Source organism: Alligator mississippiensis, chromosome 7 (assembly GCF_030867095.1).
Source record: "Alligator mississippiensis isolate rAllMis1 chromosome 7, rAllMis1, whole genome shotgun sequence".
Taxonomy (NCBI): domain Eukaryota; kingdom Metazoa; phylum Chordata; order Crocodylia; family Alligatoridae; genus Alligator; species Alligator mississippiensis.
In genome coordinates, this window is record NC_081830.1 from 19,322,980 (window position 1) to 19,336,759 (window position 13,780).

Consider the following 13,780-nt stretch of genomic DNA (forward strand, 5'->3'; position numbering starts at 1 on the left):
CTGGGTGACCTTGGGCAAGTAGCCCCTGCCTCTTTCTCTGCTCTGGTTTTCCAATCAAGGAAAGGAAATACCACTAGCAGAAGTGGCAACTTAATAGCATTTAGTGAGCTCACCCAAATGGGGGATCTTTTGGGCTAATTACCATGCAATGAGAGCCAGGCCCTGGCCAAAACAGATGACAGTATATGCCTATGTCTCTATTAGAAGCATTAGGAATACCAGTATCAGCAATGTATGCCCAGTGCAAACCCAGCCTAGACGGACAATAAAACAGTATGCTTTTGCCGGTACTAATTATTCCCGTGCAAAATTGTTTGGTTGGGGGCGGCTGCTTCTGTACTCAGGTCTTCTACTGCTTAATTGTGGTGGCCCTGTGTTGTGTTTTCCCACATAGGGATAATTGCTTTTCATTTTGATGTTTGTGACATAACACGGGTGTCAATGAGGTGCTCTGATACACGTGTCAATGCTGGTGCAAATCAGAAGTGATTCCATTGCCTTCCACAACCTTGCTCTGGTGTGAATGGTGTATGTGAGTGAACATAGGACTGGAAGAGGACACCTGGGCCCTGGAGTCCAGTTAAGCATTTACCTAAAGGGTCCCCAAAAGTACTACTTCAAGCTTTCACATGCAGCTATGTAGCACAAAGCTAGAAATACCAAAAACACCCTGCGAAGTTCCCTAGGGAAGCACATGGGAGTTGAGGGCGCTGCCAGTGCCTTGCCTCTGTTTATTTTGTGATCAGTTGACCATAAAAGACTTTTTTAACTCCTACTCATTTAATCCATCCTAGTCCCTTTAAATTCCCTGCCTGCATTCCCATATTTCAGCAGGGCACAGAATCATATATTTTACAGCAACGTTAAAACGTAAGAAGTGCCATCCTGGGCCAGACCCAATGGTCTCCCTAGCACCGTGTCTTGTCTCCCAGCAGTGGCAAAAGTGGATTCTAAAGAGGGAGATCACTGCACTGGATTCATCTAGATCTATCCCTTATTCATTACCCCCCCAGGCATCTGCCATTTTAGGGTTAGAGATACCCAAGGAAACATCTCCAACCATTCGGTTCAACAACCATTAACAGATCTATCGTCCATAAATTTATCCAGTCCTTCTTTGAACCTGGCTATGCTATCTCCCTTCACCACCTCCCGTGGCAATGAATCCCACAAGTCGCATAAAAAGTGCTTTCTCATGTTAGTTTTAAACCTGTCACCTACTAATTTCAGTGGATGCCCCCCAGTTTCAGTGTTCTGGGACTTGGTGAACAACAACTCCCTGTTCACTTGGTGTACACCTTTGGTCACACCTTTCCTCTGCCACTTCAGCCTTCTCCTTTCCCAACAGAAGGGTCCTAGCCATTTTAGTCTCTCCTGGTATATCAATTGCGCCATACTCCTGATCATTTTGCTTGCTCTTTGCTGTACCTTGTCTAATTCTCCTACATGCAGTGAGTCAAGTATCCACTGGAAGCGATGTTCTTGCAGCCACGGGGCTGACTTCCTTAAAAAGAAAGCATGTTCTCTCTTTGTCTCATTGCAGGTCAGAAGCATGACTGTCTGCATTATGGGAGTCCAGTGAGATCTGGTTGTACGCCCTGTTCAGGTATCCTCACTGCCTGCCTCAACAGCTTACTGAGGAGGTGAATGCAATATTGATTTAGCTGTGTTATGAATTCAAAGTAATTCTCAGCAGCAAAGGCAGCTGAATACAACAGCTTTGTTAATAGTCAAGAGACAGATAATGCTGTGAACTAGCTAAACTAGGGACAACGGGCACAAAAAAACTGTCCTGACGTGCCGGGACCGTTCTCACAGCAGTATTTTCCAAATGTGTGCATGTGTCTGGGTGTGCCTAATACAATCTGCATTGGAGTTTCTACTCAGAGTTTGGTATGAATATATACTTGGCTCTTTTACGGGTCTCTAATTTTGCCCTTTGACTGCAAACCTCTGGGAGGAAGGATCGATCTTTGTTATACGCATATGCATTGCTAAGTACAGTGAAACATCAAGCCCTCATTGGGTGCTAATGCTTCTGTTGTTGCTACTCCGACTACAACAGTAGTAGTAATAATCAGAAGAATAACAATAACGTGATGATGAATGCTCTGATCTTTGTTGCTGTGATTAGTGCCAATGCAATTAGATCTACTGGATGAATGGGAGCACACGTGAAATCCATTGCTAGTCATTTGATATGAACATTGTTTCAAACCTCTGAGCATTGTGAACACGCCTGGTGCCATATAAATACATCTCAACCCCTAATCTATTAACAGAAGGCACCTGATTTCTATTAAATACGCTGGATTATTTACACAGACACCTGCTTGCCATGTTGGATTATTTACAAAGAAGTAGTCAAAGGATTTTCTAGTTGGCTGGGGCTGTTTGATAACGAGGCAGAGGATGCACTAGTCTTTAGATAGCTGGGTTCAGATTGCAAGTAGGAGGTGAGTACAGGACATGTGGAGGCTGTTTCACATTAGTATATATATAGTAAGCATTTGTTGGCCAGGCCAAAATACCATGTCTGTCTGTCTGTCTGCCTGCCTGCAGTATCTGCATGTTTATCCACCTTCCCCTCTGTCTGCTCACTCTTGCTTGAAGATTTGTTTGCTGAAACACTGGGTTTCTCCTATTTGAGGAAGTGTATATCACTTAATTCACCCTAGTATTTGTTTTCTTCCTGTTGATTCACCATTTACCAAGACCGTGTTATTTTGGGCTCTAAAACTCTGTGGAGAAACGACATTTTCACTCCCTAGGAGTGATGATACTCAGCGCCTCAGGACAAATTCAGCTGAATCCAGAGGAGAGCAAGACACAATGATTAGGGGTCTACAAAACATGACATATAAGGAAAGGTTAAAAGAATTGGATTTGTTAAGTTTGGAGAAGAGAAGACTGAGAGGAATTGATAGCAGTTTTACATGCTACCAGAGCTGTTTTAAAGCGGGTGGCAATCAATTGTTCTGTATCCACTGGGGACCAGACAAGAAGTAATAAGCTTAAATTGCAACAAGGAAGATTTAGGTTAGATATTAGGAAGAACTTTCTACTTATGAGGGTGGTTCAACACTTGAACAAATTAGCTGGAGAGGCTATGGGATCTCTAACATGGGAAATGCTTAAGTGTAGATGAAACATTTATCTGGGATGGTTTAGAGGGGTTTGGACTAGATAAGCCCACAGCGAACCAGGCCCTAAGTAAATATAAACTTTATTTATAGTTGAAGGTTGTATGAGGAAGGAGCCAGGTTGTAACGGCTAAAATATCTTCCATGCTGAGTTTTCTTTTAGATGATTTTATACCTGGCACATTTTGCTTCAGTGTGATGAGTAATGCCTACCAGAAAACACGAAGCAACCGCCACTGACATCAAGGCTCCACTGTGTTACGAACTGTCTTTTCTGACACGACTAAATCCAACTGATGAGAGGCAGGACGGGAAGCAGAGGTAGGGAAAGGGGAAAGGAGAGCATGGGGAATAGAGCCCACATCTCTAAAGGCCCAGCCGGACGTTACACTTACAACAAGATTCATGGCAATTAATGGTCCTGCAAAAATAGGAAACCAGCCACAAAGTTGTTATACCAAATATGTGTCATAATCGGGATCTCACTGGGCAGCCCTGGTGGGATGCAGATCCCGTCAACAATCGGCTGATGTGGCTAGAGCCCCAGGACAGTCTGATCGGCTGACAGTGGATCGGGAGCATTTTGGGCATTGAGCCCCGGAGCGCTCCCAATCAGCTGTTGATTGGTGGATTGAGACCGTTCGGGGGCTGGACCAGCAACGTACTCCTGATCTGCCAATCATCAGAGGATCACTGGTCAGCTCCAGGGACTGCATGGGGGCTCAAATGGGTGGGTCCCTGGAGCCAGCAGACAATCAGCTGATTATCTGGCACCTTGCCAGTGCGAGGGGAGCCTGGGATAATGACCTCGGGACCAGATGATTTCTCAGGCACACACTTGGAGGAGAAATTTCGTTGTCTGGGGATGAGCCACACCAGTAAAGGGGAGTGGTTGTCACTGGTCTAATAAATGTTACAGTGCTGTGTGGCTTGCTTTCCATTATAGATCCTGCCATTCTCCCGTACGGGTCATGTCCCACCTGTGCCATGATGACCCATCCCCTAAATGGGACACAAAGAAGTTTCCCAGGGCTATTGAAATGCCTGGCTCATGTTTAATCTTCTCCTCTTGCTCCCTGCTTTGCAAGAGGCTGATTTTAAAGCATTCAAAATGATAATTTGGGCAGTGGCAGTAATTCAGCCCCTGTGAGCCCATCATTCATTCAAGGGCAGGAGGCCTCTGTGTGGCTCGGGACTGCTTTGCGAAGCCAATATGAATTCCCAGGTGTTCATGCACCACAATTTATTTCTACGTGGCGTCCTTCAGCCACTGTCTCACAGTACTAAGCTGCCATGCAAAAGAAGATTGTGAGATGAGATTTAGAGATGCCAGGCTGGATTCACTATGGTTTTACTTCAGCAGTAAGCTGCTGTAGCTCCCTTGGATTTAATAGCATTCTGGTGGAAAACTTGAGTAATGCAGTGGTGGAGCAGACACATGGATTTCAACGGGATTTATATCGGCATGTAGCAGGGGTGAATCTGGAGCTTAGCATCTGTGAAAAAGAACACCTCCTTAGAGATGTTGAATCATTTTTTGCCACAAGTGGGGAGCATATGCAGCAGGCAACAGCAGAATGGATTTAGCAAATACTGCACTGGACTAGCACCCAAGACACCACTGTCCAATTGCAGGGTCTCCCCATCGAATGACTTTTTGTTTATCTTTGTCTGTTGTTTCCAAAATCAGGGTATTTGCACACCACTCTTCTCAGCGAAGACCCTGATTGAGGCCTACTAATGACGAGAAAACAGGGGGATTGGAAGGACAAGAAACACGAGAAAGAAGGACATGCACATGGAGAGCTCTGTTTCTGACAGCTTTGCCCATCGCCGGTGACCTGTTTTCCATGTATGTTTTTAAAATGATTAAACCGCGTCTAGAAATAATGATGCTAATTAGTCCTGATTAGAAAGCACTTTGCATTTTGAATGCCTTTTACCACTACAAGCAGGATTCCTAATAAGTGAGACTCCAGCTCGCACAACAACAAGCCTTGCTGGTATCCCTGCGGCTGGATTGTGTGCCGGCGGCCAAGTCTGCCCTAACCTGTAGTCTAACACAGTTCGTATGCTGATGAAGGAGGCGCCTGGGAACACCAGGCAGTTTTAAGTACAAGGATGATGAGCGCATCCTGGAGCCGGAACAAGGTTCTGCCCTCCACCAGGGCTCAAAGGAGGACCTCTTGGAGGAAGAAGGAGGTCTTGCCTTCAACCCGGGGTCTAGTTAGCTCCTAATCGGACTTGGGAGAGAGCTGCAGGGGTTCAGGGGCCAGCAAGCTCATCCCAGAGCTGGAACCAGCTTATGCCTTGCACCAGGGCTCAGATGAGCTCCTCCCAGAGCCTAAAGCAAAACCTTGTGACCAGTTCAGAGGAGGAGAAGCTCCCAACAGCCTACGACAGGTGGGAGCCAGAACTACAATGCTTGCTGCCAGCAGGCGCAGGCAGGCCAGGAGGGGAGTCAACATTACAGTCTCTTGTGGTTGGCAGATAGCCCCATGCTGGCGATGGAGGTGTCCCTTTTAACAAAGAGCTGTATCAGCTGGAAAGGGGACCGGAGTGCTTCAGAGCCAGAAAGAAGAGAAGGACATAGGCTGGTAATCTTCAATTGCCGTACTATGTACAGTTGCAAGGAAAGATGTGGTGTTACACACATGCACACACATTGCTTGTGACACGATCAAATTGCTAAAAGTGTAGGACACGTATATTAACTTTTTCAATTAATAAACAGACATGATGTGCGGTTCTTTGCGGTGGGGGGGTGGGATTTCACCTGGTCAAGTCTCGGGGCCAGCAGAGTCGTCATGAAGCAGAAGAAAGGAGGCTTGAAGAAAAGTGTCTGTGGTGGAGCCTGTTTTCTTTGGACAACTGTGTTTTTCTGTTGCAAAGACACCATCTCGGAAGCTGCCTCCACTGGATGTATTTTGAAAACTGTGGTCATGTTCTGGGAGTGGAAGGGAGTTGACCCAGGGTCCACAGTTTTTGTGGGAGGATGACCTAGTGGGGAGCTTGAGCGAGTGTCTGCTGGGGATCCAGAAATAACTGCACATTTTCTTTTCTCGCTTCATCCACTTCCGTAAAAGATGTAATTTGTACCGAGCTCTGTAACTATCCCAGCCTTACTTATCTCCAGTGAGCAGGTGAGCGTACAGATGGGGACAGGGGGCACTGACAGATGTGGTTCGGTTCCCCAGGAAGGTCTTCTCCAACTTCCTGTAAGTTGTTGAACTCCAACTCTCTGAACCTGCATTGATGCGTACAGCTCTGCTATGAACAGGCTACTCCATGTGAGGATGAAAAATAATGCTGTCTTGTGGAAGTTTGCAGGGCTACCTGGTTTCAGCAGGTTAGACCAAAGAGTTCTTCCATGTTCTGATGGCCTTGCAATGAGATTGCCATGTCGTCAGCTTGATCAGTACAACTTCCTAACTCAGCCTTAAGAGTTCAGTGCAGTTTCGGTAGGGAACTCTGCTTCTTCAGATGTTGCATTAAGAATCTCATCCAAAACTTCCAGCTTGCTCCATCTGGAGCTGTGCGACAGAAACCTCTCAAAGGAGCTCTCCTTTGGGAGAAGAACTAGTCAGCCCCACCCCATCTGCCTTTCCCCTGCTTCTCCAGTGAGGTGGAGGTTGGATTTGGTTTCATTCAGGCCAGGTTACAGCTCGCAAGCATACTTACTCTCTGTACCTCATGCCTACTTGTTTGCCAGTTTATCCAAATTCAGATGCAACAGCTGTTGCACATGCACAGTTCCCACCCCGTGGACCTGTATTGCCTGGGAACAGTTGACCAGCGCACTGGCAGCAAAGCCGTGATCGTTGTGAAATAATTGTGCCTGTTAAAAGGGCAACACAATTTTAGGGTTATACCATCTAAGGGACCTATTTGCTTTCTGATGTGCTAATGCAAGTCATTCATATAAAGGATTTTTAGCATCTCTGCCTGCAGGAAGTGCAGACTACAAAATCCATCTTGCAAAACACCAGCAGTTTACATGTGCAGGTTGTCGAGGTTTTGCCCACTGATAATACACCAAAAAAACAAGGGTTGGAAACTCTGGACCTGAGCCTTTTTGATTAAGTCAGAATCCTAAGGCTTTAATGAAAAGAAAATGCTGCACACACTGATCACCTGCTTATAGCAATTATGTATTGGGAAACAGCAACGGGATTTGAGACATCGTCCCTTGTGCAACAGCATTAGGGTAATCAAAAACAACATACCATGAAAGACAGGTGCTGCTTTTCATCCTATTGCAGGTTTCTTTTCAGTTTGGTTATCAGAATTTAACACTGGCTGGCAAAGATGATGTTCACCAGGGCCACGCCAAATTTTGAAGGGTGTTTTGTTTTGCAGCTGTTTCGATTCATTTCGAGCTTGAAACCGCTACATCGAAACGAAACAAAAGCTTTTGAAATGAAACAAGGGCACTCGAAACATTTCGAGTTTCGAAGCTGGGCTTGCCTTCGGCGCCGGTCCCAGCCAGCAGCAGCCTCCTGTCATCCCCTGCAGATCTGGGGACCGCGCCCCAGTGCCAGTCCCAGGCGCCAGCAGCAGCCTCCTGTGACCTGGCAGGCAGATTGGAGGGCCTGCCCGCATGCCCAGGAGTTCGGCAGAGCCCTGCAGCCCTCCCAGGGGTGCAGGACACCCGATCTGCCTGCTGGATCTCAGCGCTGGGCGCAGCCTGCAACCAATGCTGGGAAGATTGGTGCTGCCACTGGCCCCAGGCGGCAGGAGCAGCTTCCTGTGAGATCAGGGGCTGCATCCCGGGGGAGTCCGGCACAGCCCTCCTGGGGGGTGCGAGTCCCCAGATCTGCCTGCTGGATGACAGGAGCATCGCTGCCAGCAAGTGACAGTTCTGCTTGTCAGCACCTTGAGGTGCAGTTTCCCAGAAACCTCTGCATCGATCTCCTGGAAACTTGGCAGGCATCATGCTCTCTGAAGGGGCTACCATCCCTGCACATCTTATCTGAATCAGGCAACAAATTACAAAGTTATAGGCAGTTTCATGCTTCCCCATCACAGCCTGTGGGTGAAACGTTGAAACGGTTTTGAATAAACGAAATGGAGCAGTGCTTTCGAAATTAAGCGAACCTCAAAACGAAACACGGCTCCATCGAAATGGAATGGTGCTGTTTCACACAGCCCTACTGGCTAGGACTGAAGGACCCAAACTTTGCAAAAACCAGATGACGGGGAGCCAGTAAGCTCTTCATCATACCAAGGTACATACGTTTTGCCCAGCAATACAAGGTAGGCCAGAAGAAAATGCCCAAGCAGGGTCCTGCATCCCGTGTGCAGTCTGCATCCTGTGCTGCACACTCGGGCCATCACACGCTTGTTGGTGGAAGTCACTATACAGGAGGGAGTACTCAGAGGCGCTCAATCAACTCCTGGAAGTGCAGCTGTAACTGGGCCCAGGAGCACGTCATGCTCTTGCTTCCTTTCTGTAATACCCCGATGCAGCACTAACATACATACCGACAAGGAGTTTTCTCAGACTAGGCAGAGTGAGATTGGCCCGGGGTGCTGGAGCAATTGATGTTCTGCCCCTACTCTCTGAGAGATGGGCTCTGCCATGCAGCCGCGACTACCAGAGGCAGCAAAAGACTCGACCCGCACCTGAGACGCATGGGGGAGAAGACGGGTCTTTTCCAGGAGGTGACCCAGGCTCTCGGCCTCAGCACCTGCAAAGCAGCACACACACAGCTTGCCCACTGTAAATTCATCATGCAGGCAGACACCCACATGGTATGCATGCCCACTCTCTGTCTCTGCCACACACACACAATGTGAAGGAGGCTATTTTTCCTGCAGTGTGGGAAGGAAGACAGTGAGCAAGTGCCAGTTACGTCTCTCCTCGAGTGCAGGGCATCAATTGGATGGTCCAGGCATGGGAATTAGTGAAGCTTTCTGGATTCAACCAGATCTGTTCCCAGGTAGAAAGTGATTTTATTTTGGGAAAATCAGGCTTAAAGCCAGGTGTCCTGACCTGGGAAAACATCCAGGGGAGCAGAAGCGGGGTGCTGCTCCACCCCAAGCAGGCGTTCTTGCTGGTTCGTGGCAGCTGAAGGAGTTAAACCTGGGGTCACAATTTCAATATGTGCGCAGCTGAACACCGATCCATCACAGCCTGGTACTTCCTGGGTAGCTACAGATTTCATTGATTCAGATGGGCATTCGAGTGGGTCAGCAAAGCAAGCCTTGTTACTAGGTTTGGGCAGAATATTGTGGCTGCTGTCTCCAGTGACAAGGATGCCTTCTCATGTGAGTGCTTCACTATTTATTGGGAGCTACAAGATTTTTCTAAGTATCACCCTCCCTGGTGAGAGAGACTGTGGAGGGGCATCCACCTTTTCCTGCATCTAAGCGGTGGGCATGGGCATATAACAAAACTCGCCTTGCAAGAAAAGACCCCCCTCATCTGCAGCTACGGGTGCTGGGGCTGGATGTGCATGCATCCATAGATGTGCCACTCAGGTAAGATCCTTAGAAGTGACCCTGACATAGTACCGTGGTTTGCTGGCAGAACAGGACAGGAGCAGCCGGGCTTTTGGGTCCAGCTGGGAAAATACATTGCAACTGGGGGTTGAGATCTGCCATCGGGGAGCACTGGCTCAACACCTCCGCACATCATTCAGAGAGCCACGGTGGGGAGCAGCATGCAGACCCCATCCCTCAGCAAGTTTCCGTGGGACAGGTGCAATTGGGCAGGCTATGTTTGGCTTCATAATGAGCCTTCAATGAGCCTGTTCCATCACTGGCAGACCGCTCCTCAAGTCCCGTGCACTCAGTTCTTTGCTTACCAGTGATGGAGGAGTCTTTCCCAGCATTTAACTTACGGCTTGTCTGCATGGCATGCAGCCCTCCCCTGATGCCTGGTCCTGGTGCGGCCAGCTCCTTGCAGGGCACCGAGGTCAATGCAAAGCCAGGGGTGGCTGACTGGACACTATGATGGGCAAGGCTGGCATGTGGCAGGGTTAACCTCTGCCATACCATGACCCTTGAGGGTAGGATGCACCCCATTTGGGGCACCAGGCTGCCTTTTGTATTGCCTCTTCCATGCCCCAAAGCACAGCTCTTCCCTGGGTACGAAGGGGAAGGACTGGGCTGTGCTTCTGGGCTCCCACAAGTGTGGAAGTGTTAAGTGGTTTTCGTTCTGTCTCACAGAGCCTGTGACAGCTATGTCACCTGCATGACTGGTGTGTGACCTGCTGCCAGTGTGGGCAGCTGCACTGGGAGCCTTGTGGGAGCAGAGCTGGGACCCTCCGTGAAGACGCCCTCAGACCGTGTTTGCCAGACATCGCCGGGAGCTGGCTTGGAGGCTCAGAGCATCCTCGTACCCCATTGGGGCTTTTCCAAGGAGTCTGGGCATTTGCAGGTGATGAGGGCTGGGGCTGGGGTTCGGGTATCTGGCCCCTCTGGAAATCCCTGCCCAAATGCCTAGCCGAACCATTGCTCGCAACCTGTGCCCCAGCCATGGATGCCCCATGTCTGACTGGAGAAGGCACCCCTTGGTGCCAAGCCTGACCCTGCCACGTTACGTCAGGTCACAGGGCTCCTGCACCATAGGGTCTGGGGCTTTCACAGCAGAGATGGTGAGAGGTGGCAGCTAGCTCTCCAGGCCATTTGTAGCAGTCTTGCCTTTGCCCACTAGGGGCAGATGAGCCAAAGTCAGAGCCTGTGGCAGTGCCCCCGCAGCAGCCTTTGCAGGGGAGCCCTTGCCTCTGGGGTGTCAGGTCCCAGCAGAGGCTGAGACAGTGCACCGGGGCTGGCATGGGCTCAGCTCCTAGCTCCATGACACATGGCTCTGAGTCCCTGCAGGCTCCCAAGTGTGAGCAGTTGACCCACCAGTCCACTCCCCGCCTACCCTACCCAGGGGCTGCTTGGAGCCACAGGTGGCTTGTCCTGGGACGGAGCCTCGCGAGTGCCCATCAGGCCTGACTGCCCATGATCAGCACCTGTCCCACCGCTCCCCCAAGAACCTGCAACTTTGGTGCAAGTCCCCGGCCACCGGCCTTGCTGCACCACACATCATCTAATACAGGCAGAAGGTAATTGAGCGGAGCATAAATCACTGCTCACAAGCAACATCTGTTGTGAGTCCGGCTAGCACTCCTGACCGCACGGTGCAGCTGGCCCTGGCCTCTCCTCCTGTGCCCAAGTGCCACAGCTGGAGCACTGGCAGCAGGGACCAGCAGCCCCAGCAGAGGCCTCTGCAGCCTCCTCACGTTGTACCTCCAGCTGCAACCCCCACAGATGGATGTGCCCGTGTGCAGCCACAGGCCCTGCCATGCTCCAGGTAAGTCAGGCACAGAGAGACTTAGGCACAGCAGGAGGAAGCAGTGCGGGGAGTAAATGAGGCCTGAAGGCTGGGGCTTGCAGGAGCTGCCTGAGGCCGGCTCATGCAAAAGGCAGAGGGCAGGCAGTGCCTGTGCCCACCCCGGAGCCTGACTCGCCTCCCAGGCTGTCTGACCTGGGCGTAGCACTTCACCACGTAGCCCCCAAAGTCAGGGTAGATGTACACCCGTTAGACTGACCTGACTTGGAGCAGAGCTGTGATCCCAGGTCTCTAAAGTTTCATTAGCCAAGTTGTCTGCCATGCTGCTGGGGCTCCTGGGTGAGGTGCTCCTGCTCTCACCTAGCTGGACCCGTTTCTCTGACGGGAAGTGAAAAATGGAGGTTCGGACCTGGGACTAAAACCAACAGACCATGGCACCTCAGGCTGGGGCTGTACCCACTGTGGTTTTTGAGGCTCTCACCCTGGGGAACTTAGTGTCTACAAGGAGGAACCAACCCAATCGAAGACGTGTTACCAGTGTTTCCAGTAGCCAGGGGGGGAGAGCATGTTTTTGTAACTAAGTCCCATGCTGTTATGCCAGAAAGAGTAGAGGTCAAGTCCTGATAAGGGAAAAGTGGGTCTTTTGGTGTGCACAGTGTGACTGGTGTCTTTGTTTATCTTGAATAACACGGGGCCCCATTCAAGACACCAAAGCCCCCAGTCTTCATCTCTCTCTTTCCACCTCAGAGACACTGAGTCAAGGGGTGCAGCCCAGCGGTTTGTATATGGAAGTGCTTGCTAGCCTGGTGGGGAGAGTGCTGGCCTAGAAGCTTAGTGTTGTGGGTTTGAATCCTGGCTGGGCCAGGTAATGCCCTTTCCTGGGCAAGTTCTTTGCTCTTGCGGCCTGCTGCCTCTTTCATTGCTGTGGCCAGAGGCGCCGAGTCAGGAGGAGCAGCCGATGGATTCTGGTTCAGAACTGTTTGTTAGCCTGGTGGGGAGAAGTGCTGGCTTAGAAGCTTGGTCTCACAGGTTCAAATCCCACCCTGGCATGGTAAGCAGTGCCCTTGGTAAACTGCTCTCTGGGGCAAGTTCTTTACTCCCCAGGCCCCCTGACTCCTTTCATTGCTGTGGCCAGAGGCACCGAGTCAAGAGGCGCAGCCGACAGGTCCTCAGGAAGGAGAGCTTGCTGGCCTTGTGGGTGAGGCGCTGGCTTGAGACACTGGTGGCATGGGTTCTAGTCCTGTGTGTGTCTGGGCCTGGTGAGTGATCCTGAGTGAGCAATTGACCTGTGGCCTAGGTGCCCCCCTTGCTGTGCTGTTGGGTGCACAGCAGTTGGGGTTGGCTTTACACTTCTTCTCAGCAAGCCTTAGGCTGCTGTGCAGGTGCCCACTGGCATGTGGGTACTGTTGCCCCAGGAGCTTTTGGAGGTCATGGGGAGGTTGCCAGGGTCTGGGGGTGTCCGGTTTTGGCACTCCTGGTGTACATGGTCCAGTGTACAGTGGTCCACTTCTATGTTACTGATTATGTATATGCCTTTTAGTCACCGGGAGTCTCAAAACCAGACTAGTAGTACTTCTACATACACATGGACCACTGTACACTGGATGTGTACACTGGGAGTGCCAAAACCAGACACCCCCAGACCCTGGTGACCTCCCCAAGCTCCTGGGGCAACAGTACCCACATGCCAGTGGGCACCTGCACAGCAGCCTAAGGCTTGCTGAGAAGTGTAAAGCCAACCCCAACTGCTGTGCGCCCAAACAGCACAGCAAGGGGGGCACCTAGGCCACAGGTCAATTGCTCACTCAGGATCACTCACCCAGGACCAGACACACACAGGACTAGAACCCATGCCACCAGTGTCTCAAGCCAGTGCCTCACCCACAAGGCCAGCAAGCTCTCCTTCCTTAGGACCTGTCGGCTGCGCCTCTTGACTCAGCGCCTCTGGCCACAGCAAGGAAAGAGTCAGGGGGCCTGGGGAGTAAAGAACTTGCCCCAGAGAGCAGCTTACCAAGGGCACTGCTCACCATGCCAGGGTGGGATTTGAACCCACAATACCAAGCCTCTAAGCCAGCACTCTCCCCACAAGGCTAACAAGCACTTTTGGATGGAAGTTGTCAGCTGCTCCTCTTGACCCGGTGCCAATGGCCACAGCAATGAAAGAGGCAGCAGACCACAAGAGCAAAGAACTTGCCCCAGAAATCACCTCACCTGACCAGGCCAGGATTCAAACCCATGCTACTACACCTCTAAGCCACCACTCTCCCCACGAGGCTAGCAAGCACTTCCGGATAGGAGGCTGTCAGCTGTGCCCCTTGTCCCAGCATCTCCGGCCACAGCAGTGAAATAGTCA

The 13,780-nt window shown here is 50.6% G+C and overlaps 1 long non-coding RNA gene across 5 annotated transcripts in view; it reads left to right on the forward strand.

Moving 5' to 3' along the window:
* Nucleotides 1-5,106, forward strand: part of LOC102557835 (uncharacterized) — a 159,692-nt gene extending 154,586 nt beyond the window's left edge. For 2 of the 5 annotated variants that reach the window (XR_009463377.1, XR_009463378.1), the window contains 2 exons: nt 1,544-1,643; nt 4,834-5,103. This is a non-coding gene — a long non-coding RNA (uncharacterized LOC102557835). Of the gene's footprint in view, nt 1-1,543; nt 1,644-4,833 lie in introns of all 5 variants that reach the window. The other 3 variants (XR_009463380.1, XR_009463379.1, XR_009463376.1) reach the window with 3 other exon arrangements.
* The last annotated feature ends 8,674 nt before the right edge of the window (nt 5,107-13,780 follow it).